The sequence below is a fragment of the Panulirus ornatus genome, chromosome 39 (assembly GCF_036320965.1).
Source record: "Panulirus ornatus isolate Po-2019 chromosome 39, ASM3632096v1, whole genome shotgun sequence".
NCBI lineage: Eukaryota > Metazoa > Arthropoda > Malacostraca > Decapoda > Palinuridae > Panulirus > Panulirus ornatus.
Genome location: NC_092262.1, coordinates 14407917 through 14422571, shown reverse-complemented (window position 1 = coordinate 14422571; position 14655 = coordinate 14407917). Strand labels below are relative to the sequence as shown.

Below are 14655 nucleotides of genomic sequence, written 5' to 3'. Positions count from 1 at the left end.
TGACCTTATCTTGTGGTTGTACATAGTTGCCACATATGACCAACAACACCTCATTATGCACTTGATCCAGCCATCAACAAGACGTGTTTTTCCATATCTTGTTGTGTTGACCAACCACTGGTAGTGTGAGCAAGGTATGGCACCATCTGCCTCACACTAGTGACCTACCCACCTTGACCATCATCACAACCTGACCCTTTTCTTTCCGTTTCATCACAAGAATTTCCTCACAACTGAGACTCACATTCGAGTCTGAGGTCACCAGTTGTTTGCCGTCACTATAACTGGTTGTGGTTTGTTGATCGTGCGAGGTTGTGTTGTGACGACACATGATGATCAACAACATACAAGTGGTTGTGGCAGCAGATGTAGGAAGGTCAACAACCACCATCATGAAGGTCACGTTTCCTGCACACCTGACCTCGTTATGGTAACCATGTAACAACCACCATGGTTGACTCGTTACCTCCTCCTTACCTTAACCAGGGAATCATCCACTTCCTGGGTACAGCACTCAACCACACCACGCACGCACGCACGCACTCACCAACACCTCTCTCTCTCTCTCTCTCTCTCTCTCTCTCTCTCTCACACACACACACACAGGTGTAACTTCACCTCACCAGGTTAGGTTAGGTTACGTCAGGTTAGGTTAGGTTAGGTTAGGTTAGGTTAGGTTACGTCAGGTTAGGTTAGGTTAGGTTAGGTTACGTCAGGTTAGGTTAGGTTACGTCAGGTTAGGTTAGGTTAGGTTAGGTTAGGTTACGTCAGGTTAGGTCAGGTTAGGTTAGGTTAGGTTAGGTTAGGTTAGGTTACGTCAGGTTAGGTTAGGTTAGGTTAGGTTACGTCAGGTTAGGTTAGGTTAGGTTACGTCAGGTTAGGTTAGGTTAGGTTAGGTTACGTCAGGTTAGGTTAGGTTAGGTTAGGTTACGTCAGGTTAGGTTAGGTTAGGTTAGGTTAGGTTAGGAATTCATTGTTCCCCCCCCCCCCCTCCATCTACCACGTACCCTAACAACCTGGTGCTTAACGAGTAATTTCCTCCTTATTTGGGGTCGTCATTAGCCTTACCCACAACCATCAAATACAACCAGGTAAACCATCCCTGCCTTCCCTCGTACTTACAACCTACAACACACACACACACACACACACACACACGAGTCTCACCTGGCGTGGCAGTGTGTGTGTGTGTGTATGTTGGGCCGCCCCCCAGGGAAGGCAGGAGACGAGGAGGCAGGTGAAAGGTGGCAACCTCATGGAGCCAAGCGACCAAGGCTGGGTCGAGGTAGAGTGGCCCGGCCACCTCACCTGGCCCGGCCACCTCGCCTGACCACCTGGCCTGGCCACCTGGCCTGACCACCTGGCCTGGCCACCTGGCCTGACCACCTGGCCCGGCCACCTGGCCACCTCACCTGACCACCTGGCCTGGCCTGGCCACCTGGCCACCTCACCTGACCACCTGGCCTGGCCACCTGGCCACCTCACCTGACCACCTGGCTTGGCTTCATCCTTCGAGATGAACACAAAACCAATCATGTAACGAAGAAGCCACTCAGCTGAGTGTACTGCGGCGATACTTCTCATGGGCCGCACGTGCGTGCACACAGCCAGTATGTGGTACACACCGCACGTGCGTGCACACAGCCAGTATGTGGTACACACGGCACGTGCGTGCACACAGCCAGTATGTGGTACACATCGCACGTGCGTGCACATAGCCAGTATGTGGTACACACCGCACGTGCGTGCACACAGCCAGTATGTGGTACACACCGCACGTGCGTGCACACAGCCAGTATGTGGTACACACCGCACGTGCGTGCACACAGCCAGTATGTGGTACACACCGCACGTGCGTGCACACAGCCAGTATGTGGTACACACCGCACGTGCGTGCACACAGCCAGTATGTGGTACACACCGCACGTGCGTGCACACAGCCAGTATGTGGTACACACGGCACGTGCGTGCACACAGCCAGTATGTGGTACACACCGCACGTGCGTGCACACAGCCAGTATGTGGTACACACCGCACGTGCGTGCACACAGCCAGTATGTGGTACACACCGCACGTGCGTGCACACAGCCAGTATGTGGTACACACCGCACGTGCGTGCACACAGCCAGTATGTGGTACACACCGCACGTGCGTGCACACAGCCAGTATGTGGTACACATCGCACGTGCGTGCACACAGCCAGTATGTGGTACACACGGCACGTGCGTGCACACAGCCAGTATGTGGTACACACGGCACGTGCGTGCACACAGCCAGAATGTGGTACACACCGCACGTGCGTGCACACAGCCAGTATGTGGTACACACCGCACGTGCGTGCACACAGCCAGTATGTGGTACACACCGCACGTGCGTGCACACAGCCAGTATGTGGTACACACCGCACGTGCGTGCACACAGCCAGTATGTGGTACACACCGCACGTGCGTGCACACAGCCAGTATGTGGTACACACGGCACGTGCGTGCACACAGCCAGTATGTGGTACACACGGCACGTGCGTGCACACAGCCAGTATGTGGTACACACGGCACGTGCGTGCACACAGCCAGTATGTGGTACACACGGCACGTGCGTGCACACAGCCAGTATGTGGTACACACCGCACGTGCGTGCACACAGCCAGTATGTGGTACACACCGCACGTGCGTGCACACAGCCAGTATGTGGTACACACCGCACGTGCGTGCACACAGCCAGTATGTGGTACACACCGCACGTGCGTGCACACAGCCAGAATGTGGTACACACCGGCAGTGCGTGCACACAGCCAGTATGTGGTACACACCGCACGTGCGTGCACACAGCCAGTATGTGGTACACACCGCACGTGCGTGCACACAGCCAGTATGTGGTACACACCGCACGTGCGTGCACACAGCCAGTATGTGGTACACACCGCACGTGCGTGCACACAGCCAGTATGTGGTACACACCGCACGTGCGTGCACACAGCCAGTATGTGGTACACACCGCACGTGCGTGCACACAGCCAGTATGTGGTACACACCGCACGTGCGTGACACAGCCAGTATGTGGTCCACACCGCACGTGTACACAGCCAGAATGTGGTACACACGCACGTGCGTGCACACAGCCAGAATGTGGTACACACCGCACGTGCGTGCACACAGCCAGTATGTGGTACACACCGCACGTGCGTGCACACAGCCAGTATGTGGTACACACCGCACGTGCGTGCACACAGCCAGTATGTGGTACACACCGCACGTGCGTGCACACAGCCAGTATGTGGTACACACCGCACGTGCGTGCACACAGCCAGTATGTGGTACACACCGCACGTGCGTGCACACAGCCAGTATGTGGTACACACCGCACGTGCGTGCACAGCCAGTATGTGGTACACACCGCGCGTGCGTGCACACAGCCAGTATGTGGTACACACGGCACGTGCGTGCACACAGCCAGTATGTGGTACACACGGCACGTGCGTGCACACATCCAGTATGTGGTACACACGGCACGTGCGTATACACAGCCATTATGTGGTACACACCGCACGTGCCGCTGACCCAACATCCAGTCACTGTGGCTACACACGGCACGTGCGTACACACAGCCATCTGTGGTACACGACCATCATGGTACATGTATGAAACGTATGTAGTCTGGACCATGTAACGACCATCATGGTACATGTATGAAACGTATGTAGTCTGGACCATGTAACGACCATCATGGTACATGTATGAAGTATATGTAGTTTGGACCATGTAACGACCATCATGGTACATGTATGAAGTATATGTAGTCTGGACCATGTAACGACCATCATGGTACATGTATGAAGTATATGTAGTCTGGACCATGTAACGACCATCATGGTACATGTATGAAGTATATGTAGTCTGGACCATGTAACGACCATCATGGTACATGTATGAAGTATATGTAGTCTGGACCATGTAACGACCATCATGGTACATGTATGAAGTATATGTAGTCTGGACCATGTAACGATCATTATGGGTCATGTATGAAGTATATGTAGTCTGGACCATGTAACGACCATCATGGTACATGTATGAAGTATATGTAGTCTGGACCATGTAACGATCATTTATGGTACATGTATGAAGTATATGTAGTCTGGACCATGTAACGACCATCATGGTACATGTATGAAGTATATGTAGTCTGGACCATGTAACGATCATTCATGGTACATGTATGAACTATATGTAGTCTGGACCATGTAACGACCATCATGGTACATGTATGAAGTATATGTAGTCTGGACCATGTAACGACCATTATGGTACATGTATGAAGTATATGTAGTCTGGACCATGTAACGACCATCATGGTACATGTATGAAGTATATGTAGTCTGGACCATGTAACGATCATTCATGGTACATGTATGAAGTATATGTAGTCTGGACCATGTGACGATCATTATGGTACATGTATGAAGTATATGTAGTCTGGACCATGTGACGATCATTATGGGTCATGTATGATGTAGTCTGGACCATGTAACGATCATTATGGTACATGTATGAAGTATATGTAGTCTGGACCATGTAATGATCATTATGGGTCATGTATGAAGTATATGTAGTCTGGACCATGTAACGATCATTATGGGTCATGTATGAAGTATATGTAGTCTGGACCATGTGACGATCATTATGGGTCATGTATGAAGTATATGTAGTCTGGACCATGTGACGATCATTATGGGTCATGTATGATGTAGTCTGGACCATGTAACGATCATTATGGTACATGTATGAAGTATATGTAGTCTGGACCATGTAACGATCATTATGGTACATGTATGAAGTATATGTAGTCTGGACCATGTGACGATCATTATGGGTCATGTATGAAGTATATGTAGTCTGGACCATGTGACGATCATTATGGGTCATGTATGATGTAGTCTGGACCATGTAACGACCATCATGGTACATGTATGAAGTATATGTAGTCTGGACCATGTAACGATCATTATGGGTCATGTATGATGTAGTCTGGACCATGTAACGACCATCATGGTACATGTATGAAGTATATGTAGTCTGGACCATGTAACGATCATTATGGGTCATGTATGATGTAGTCTGGACCATGTAACGATCATTATGATGGAAGATAATATCAAGTTGGTGTGACCCAGGTCAGTAATAATAAGTCTCACTCCTCTGTACCACCATGTAAGGGGGCACCCACTACACCATCTCTCTCCCTCCCTCCTAAACAAACTTCACAGGACCCCACAACGCCACCTCTCTCTCCTACAGAAGATCCACTGGATCCGGACATCAATATAAGTTCATAAGAGAGAGAGAGAGAGAGAGAGAGAGAGAGAGAGAGAGAGAGAGAGAGAGAGAGAGAGAGAGAGAGAAACATAAGTAAGAGATCTACAGTGTGACGAGCAATGGTCACAGGTGTTCATACATGGCTTCAAATGTGGCCATTATGGCCTCACCAACAACCTCCAACACTCCAGACAGAACAAAGAACACACATGGAACGACCACATGTACACATGGAACGACCACATGTACACATGGAACGACCACATGTACACATGGAACGACCACATGTACACATGGAACGACCACATGTACACATGGAACGACCACATGTACACATGGAACGACCACAGGTACACATGGAACGACCACATGTACACATGGAACGACCACATGTACACATGGAACGACCACATGTACTCATGGAACGACCATATGTACAGATGGAACAACCACATGTACACATGGAACGACCACATGTACACATGGAACGACCACATGTACACATGGAACGACCACATGATGAACGATTGATGATGGGGTTGACAACTGTCGGCCAGTACAACAACGACGAAAGAAAACGTGATACAGGACTAAGCTGTAGCTACAATGTCCACACCCAACCTCACCCACCTGGACCACACTAGCCACAATGTCCACATCCAACCTCACCCACCTGGACCACACTAGCCACAATGTCCACATCCAACCTCACCCACCTGGACCACACTAGCCACGATGTCCACATCCAACCTCACCCACCTGGACCACACTAGCTACAATGTCCACACCCAACCTCACCCACCTGGACCACACTAGCCACAATGTCCACACCCAACCTCACCCACCTGGACCACACTAGCCACAATGTCCACACCCAACCTCACCCACCTGGACCACACTAGCCACAATGTCCACATCCAACCTCACCCACCTGGACCACACTAGCCACAATGTCCACACCCAACCTCACCCACCTGGACCACACTAGCCACAATGTCCACACCCAACCTCACCCACCTGGACCACACTAGCCACAATGTCCACATCCAACCTCACCCACCTGGACCACACTAGCCACAATGTCCACATCCAACCTCACCCACCTGGACCACACTAGCCACAATGTCCACATCCAACCTCACCCACCTGGACCACACTAGCCACAATGTCCACATCCAACCTCACCCACCTGGACCACACTAGCCACAATGTCCACATCCAACCTCACCCACCTGGACCACACTAGCCACAATGTCCACATCCAACCTCACCCACCTGGACCACACTAGCCACAATGTCCACATCCAACCTCACCCACCTGGACCACACTAGCCACAATGTCCACATCCAACCTCACCCACCTGGACCACACTAGCCACAATGTCCACATCCAACCTCACCCACCTGGACCACACTAGCCACAATGTCCACATCCAACCTCACCCACCTGGACCACACTAGCCACAATGTCCACATCCAACCTCACCCACCTGGACCACACTAGCCACAATGTCCACACCCAACCTCACCCACCTGGACCACACTAGCCACAATGTCCACATCCAACCTCACCCACCTGGACCACACTAGCCACAATGTCCACATCCAACCTCACCCACCTGGACCACACTAGCCACAATGTCCACATCCAACCTCACCCACCTGGACCACACTAGCCACAATGTCCACATCCAACCTCACCCACCTGGACCACACTAGCCACAATGTCCACATCCAACCTCACCCACCTGGACCACACTAGCCACAATGTCCACATCCAACCTCACCCACCTGGACCACACTAGCCACAATGTCCACATCCAACCTCACCCACCTGGACCACACTAGCCACAATGTCCACATCCAACCTCACCCACCTGGACCACACTAGCCACAATGTCCACATCCAACCTCACCCACCTGGACCACACTAGCCACAATGTCCACTCCAACCTCACCCACCTGGACCACACTAGCCACAATGTCCACATCCAACCTCACCCACCTGGACCACACTAGCCACAATGTCCACATCCAACCTCACCCACCTGGACCACACTAGCCACAATGTCCACATCCAACCTCACCCACCTGGACCACACTAGCCACAATGTCCACATCCAACCTCACCCACCTGGACCACACTAGCCACAATGTCCACATCCAACCTCACCCACCTGGACCACACTAGCCACAATGTCCACATCCAACCTCACCCACCTGGACCACACTAGCCACAATGTCCACATCCAACCTCACCCACCTGGACCACACTAGCCACAATGTCCACATCCAACCTCACCCACCTGGACCACACTAGCCACAATGTCCACATCCAACCTCACCCACCTGGACCACACTAGCCACAATGTCCACATCCAACCTCACCCACCTGGACCACACTAGCCACAATGTCCACATCCAACCTCACCCACCTGGACCACACTAGCCACAATGTCCACATCCAACCTCACCCACCTGGACCACACTAGCCACAATGTCCACATCCAACCTCACCCACCTGGACCACACTAGCCACAATGTCCACATCCAACCTCACCCACCTGGACCACAGTATGTGAAGATGTTAAAGGGGGGGGGGGGGGTTGAGTGTGTCGTCGCCCCGCCCCACACACAGGTCAACCTCACATGGTACACGTGACTTAACTTCCTCTATGTAATGACCTCCCCCCCCCCCCCAGCGTGGCTTGTCTGTACTTGACACAAAGAAAATGTTTCCACGTTGTGTGTCCCGTGTGTTACCGGATTCCTCCTGCAACAGTTTACACTGGTAATGAGGGAAGAGTCAGGTTGCCTCCTGGTTGTACAACACAACATCACCAATTTGTTGTTGTTGTTCTGCTAACAACACCCCCCCCCCCTCTCCAGTAACTACATAATGACAAGTGTATTGTGCCAAAGTGGACTTGAACCAATGTGTTCTATGCAGCAGTTATGAGGCGTTATAACTCCATGAAGAACAGAGAACATTATGCTAGAACATTGTACAGATGAGTCATGATGGTAATGATCATTATAATGACGAGTCGAGAACAATGGTTCATTATACATGTACACACTAGGCTAACCACGACAACCACATGTACACACTAGGCTAACCACGACAACCACATGTACACACTAGGCTAACCACGACAACCACATGTACACACTAGGCTAACCACGACAACCACATGTACACACTAGGCTAACCACGACAACCACATGTACACACTAGGCTAACCACGACAACCACATGTACACACTAGGCTAACCACGACAACCACATGTACACACTAGGCTAACCACGACAACCACATGTACACACTAGGCTAACCACGACAACCACATGTACACACTAGGCTAACCACGACAACCACATGTACACACTAGGCTAACCACGACAACCACATGTACACACTAGGCTAACCACGACAACCACATGTGCACACTAGGCTAACCACGACAACACATGTACACACTAGGCTATCCACGACAACCACATGTACACACTAGGCTAACCACGACAACCACATGTACACACTAGGCTAACCACGACAACCACATGTACACACTAGCCTAACCACGACAACCACATGTACACACTAGGCTAACCACAACAACACATGTACACACTAGGCTAACCACATATATATATATACCAACCACATGTATACACTAGGCTAACCACAACAACACATGTACACACTAGGCTAACCACATATATATACCAACCACATGTGCACACTAGGCTAACCACAACAACACATGTACACACTAAGCTAACCACATATATATATACCAACCACATGTATACACTAGGCTAACCACAACAATACATGTACACACTAGGCTAACCACATATATATACCAACCACATGTATACACTAGGCTAACCACAACAACACATGTACATACTAGGCTAACCACATATATATACCAACCACATGTATACACTAGGCTAACCACGACAACCACATGTACACACTAGGCTAACCACATATATATATACCAACCACATGTATACACTAGGCTAACCACAACAACTACATGTACACACTAGGCTAACCACATATATATACCAACCACATGTATACACTAGGCTAACCACGACAACCACATGTACACACTAGGCTAACCCATATATAGACCAACCACATGTATACACTAGGCTAACCACGACAACCACATGTACACACTAGGCTAACCACTATATATATACCAACCACATGTATACACTAGGCTAACCACAACAACACATGTACACACTAGGCTAACCACATATATATACCAACCACATGTATACACTAGGCTAACCACAACAACCACATGTACACACTAGGCTAACCACATATATAATATACCAACCACATGTATACACTAGGCTAACCACAACAACACATGTACACACTAGGTTAACCACATATATATACCAACCACATGTGCACACTAGGCTAACCACAACAACACATGTACACACTAGGCTAACCACATATATATATACCAACCACATGTATACACTAGGCTAACCACAACAACACATGTACACACTAGGCTAACCACATATATATATATATACCAACCACATGTATACACTAGGCTAACCACGACAACCACATGTACACACTAGGCTAACCACGACAACCACATGTACACACTAGGCTAACCACATATATATACCAACCACATGAGACATGAACAACCATATACATAGCCACACTGGCACAAGTACACGAGAAGCATGATGATGATAACATTATGTTCATCATCATGATAACACCTGGCTCACCCCCCATGATAACATTATGTTCATCATCATGATAACACCTGGCTCACCCCCCCATGATAACATTATGTTCATCATCATGATAACACCTGGCTCACCCCCCCCATGATAACATTATGTTCATCATCATGATAACACCTGGCTCACCCCCCCATGATAACATTATGTTCATCATCATGATAACACCTGGCTCACCCCCCATGATAACATTATGTTCATCATCATGATAACACCTGGCTCACCCCCCCCATGATAACATTATGTTCATCATCATGATAACACCTGGCTCACCCCCCCATGATAACATTATGTTCATCATCATGATAACACCTGGCTCACCCCCCCATGATAACATTATGTTCATCATCATGATAACACCTGGCTCACCCCCCATGATAACATTATGTTCATCATCATGATAACACCTGGCTCACCCCCCCATGATAACATTATGTTCATCATCATGATAACACCTGGCTCACCCCCCCATGATAACATTATGTTCATCATCATGATAACACCTGGCTCACCCCCCCATGATAACATTATGTTCATCATCATGATAACACCTGGCTCACCCCCCCATGATAACATTATGTTCATCATCATGATAACACCTGGCTCACCCCCCCATGATAACATTATGTTCATCATCATGATAACACCTGGCTCACCCCCCCATGATAACATTATGTTCATCATCATGATAACACCTGGCTCACCCCCCCAGATTCATCATGATAACACCTGGCTCACCCCCCCATGATAACATTATGTTCATCATCATGATAACACCTGGCTCACCCCCCATGATAACATTATGTTCATCATCATGATAACACCTGGCTCACCCCCCCATGATAACATTATGTTCATCATCATGATAACACCTGGCTCACCCCCCCATGATAACATTATGTTCATCATCATGATAACACCTGGCTCACCCCCCCATGATAACATTATGTTCACCCCCATAGTGAAAGTCTCCCCCCCCCCCCCCCCCGGTGAGAGGAGAGCCAGGAAAGGTGATGTTGTACTCACTGTGACCGAGGATGATGAGGTGTTATGATGTTATGATCACAACATGTTCATAACTCACACAACAACCAACACAACCTCCTTCCTCCTGCGACAATCCACCTTAGCTGCTGCCACAAATACTTAGAAAAACACTTAGCGAGTTTACGTCATCTGTCTCACTCACTGTCTCACTCACTCACTGTCTCACTCACTCACTGTCTCACTCACTCACTGTCTCACAGAGTGACTGTCGTCTCACAGAGTGACTGACTGTCGTCTCACAGTGACTGTCGTCTCACAGAGTGACTGACTGTCGTCTCACAGAGTGACTGACTGTCGTCTCACAGAGTGACTGACTGTCGTCTCACAGTGACTGTCGTCTCACAGAGTGACTGACTGTCGTCTCACAGAGTGACTGACTGTCGTCTCACAGAGTGAGAGAGCGGAGCGGAGCAAGAGAGAGGCAGGTTGTGGCGGCACTACGAGCAGTGGGATCACCAGGCTTGACCAGCTACTGGACGGAGTGTTGCCAGCTGCTCACCATTACCCCAAGTTGACTGGTCAATGTAAGATTGGGGCTCCACCATGACCATGTCCGTGCCAGAGAGAAAGAAAGAAGAGAAACCGTGATTTGAGGGAAGCTCATAACAAATCCAATGTGATCGTAGCGAGAATTGTCAAGGTTTATCACACTCAGCAACTGTGAGGAACACCTTCACTCATGCATCTTGCCTACACTCTCACTCACTCAACGCTCACACTCTCACTTAAAGCTCACACACACACTCAACGCTAACACTCTCACTTAAAGCTCACACACACACTCAACGCTCACACTCTCACTTAACGCTCACACACTCTCACTTAACGCTCACACACACAGACTCAACGCTCACACTCTCACTTAACGCTCACACACTCTCACTTAACGCTCACACACACAGACTCAACGCTCACACTCTCACTTAACGCTCACACACTCTCACTTAACGCTCACACACACAGACTCAACGCTCACACTCTCACTTAACGCTCACTCTCACTCACTCAACGCTCACACACATTGTGAACTCCGCAATTAAATCCCAATAAATTTTTCGCGACTGGAACATGTAACGACACGAGTGAAAGAAAATATATAAAAACTATAGACATTTGTGTGTAACATAGCTCAATCCTGGGAATATATATATAAAAACTATAAACATTTGTGTGTAACATAGCTGAATCCTGGGAATATATAGTTGTGCTAAGCTAGGTTAGGTTATAAATACTATAGGTTATAAACAGTTAAGTTTCTGGTGTACTCGGTTAATGTTGTTATAAACAGATTAGGTTAGGTTAGGTTAGGTTAGGTTAGGTTAGGTTAGGTTACGTCAGGTTAGGTTAGGTTAGGTTAGGTTAGGTTACGTCAGGTTAGGTTAGGTTAGGTTAGGTTAGGTTAGGTTACGTCAGGTTAGGTTAGGTTAGGTTAGGTTACGTCAGGTTAGGTTAGGTTAGGTTAGGTTACGTCAGGTTAGGTTAGGTTAGGTTAGGTTAGGTTACGTCAGGTTAGGTTACGTCAGGTTAGGTTAGGTTACGTCAGGTTAGGTTACGTCAGGTTAGGTTAGGTTAGGTTACGTCAGGTTAGGTTAGGTTAGGTTAGGTTACGTCAGGTTAGGTTAGGTAGGTTACGTCAGGTAGGTTAGGTTAGGTTAGGTTACGTCAGGTTAGGTTACGTCAGGTTAGGTTACGTCAGGTTAGGTTAGGTTAGGTTAGGTTACGTCAGGTTAGGTTAGGTTAGGTTACGTCAGGTTAGGTTAGGTTAGGTTACGTCAGGTTAGGTTAGGTTAGGTTACGTCAGGTTAGGTTAGGTTAGGTTAGGTTACGTCAGGTTAGGTTACGTCAGGTTAGGTTACGTCAGGTTAGGTTAGGTTAGGTTACGTCAGGTTAGGTTAGGTTACGTCAGGTTAGGTTAGGTTACGTCAGGTTAGGTTAGGTTAGGTTAGGTTACGTCAGGTTAGGTTACGTCAGGTTAGGTTACGTCAGGTTAGGTTAGGTTAGGTTACGTCAGGTTAGGTTAGGTTACGTCAGGTTAGGTTAGGTTAGGTTAGGTTATACACAGAGTTAAGTTTATGTCTTGTAGGAAGGAGACACCAAGGTCATGACCAGGTCACACATCATGTATGTGACCTGATGATTCCAGCCCAATAATTCAGGTCACCCTGACCTGGTCGCTGCTGGGGTCAAGGTCATGACATATATAATTATCTCCACTAATTATCTTTCTTATATGATGATAAGGTCGTCACTTGACTGACTTATCTGTTGTAAATGAACATTGAACAAACTTATGGATGGTTAATTATGTGGATAATTGGTCATTGTAAGTTGTCCTTCATCTTAATGGTAGAGACGACCATCAGAGCTGGTCAAGTAAATACTTAATGTACGTCATTATTATATAACTTTATAAGTTGACGTACTGTAGTTATAAAGTGATTCATGTTGACCTCAATTAATCGCGATAAACAAACACTTGGCATCATGTAAGTCATCAATCTATTGTATCTTATCTGAACATGTTAACTGCTTGTAACAAGCAATTATAATGGTTAGGTACAGGAAGGCAGTGCAATCCCTGCTGTCCACTTTCGATAAATAATTTAATATATATTTTTCTTTTTAAATAAAAGTAAATTTGGCCAAGTGTTTACGTGGATTGCCTTCATTTACATAATGAGATAACTATCGTCTGTATCATTAATGATTGAATGGCCATAACATAATCTCACAAATTCATTAAAGACAATTATGTATTAGCGTTTGACAATGATACAGTTGTGTACGCATTATACGCCAGTAATAATACACACAACTTTATTACCAACATCCAGTAAATGGCTTGTTTACCCCGCCCTAACGACCATTTACCTCAATTCTGTTGCCCTACATCATGCAGGCACACAACACACGTCACACAAACGTATTACTAGAGTTAACATCTTGGGAAAATAATCAATGGTTGCCAGTGTAGGCCAGTCCTCCTCCTCGACCTGAGTCAACTTATACACAAAAATGAGACATTTTGAAATGGCTGTCCAAGAGAACAACATATTTGGTCATGGAAGACATCCTACAACGGCCATGTTGGTTCTCATCAACGGAGCTAATGTCCAGATTACAAAGTAAATGAAATAGATCGAAATATGGTAGTAATAACCAGTGCAGGCCTCCAGTACTTACATTTATATTGTAATGTTGCTCGAGATGTGACCACGTCCTTGCCAGCAGACAAACCACAACATAAATTTATAAAAAGACTTGCAACTCTACACTGCATTTCCCAATGACTCATAATGTATCTTTTCACAGTAACGAACAAGTACAAATCTTTAAAGTTTATATATATAACGATTATGAAGTACAAATCTTAAAAGTTTATATATATATATGCTGTAAATATGTCGCTACGAGTTAGTATAAGATCAATCAAGATCAAGTTAAATCTAAGAGCGAATGTTGGCAGTCATGACCACGAACAAGAAAGATGGA

At 47.5% G+C, this 14655-nt stretch overlaps 1 protein-coding gene across 2 annotated transcripts in view; it reads right to left on the bottom strand.

Annotated features, from left to right (window-relative positions):
• Window positions 1–14382, bottom strand: part of LOC139761198 (sphingomyelin phosphodiesterase-like) — a 118848-nt gene extending 104466 nt beyond the window's left edge. The window contains exon 1 of one of the 2 annotated variants that reach the window (XM_071685243.1): window positions 14347–14382. The gene's annotated coding sequence lies outside the window, so the exon portion shown is untranslated. Of the gene's footprint in view, window positions 1–11142; window positions 11386–14346 lie in introns of those variants that run through there. The other variant, XM_071685244.1, reaches the window with a different exon arrangement.
• Window positions 14383–14655: the final 273 nt, after the last annotated feature.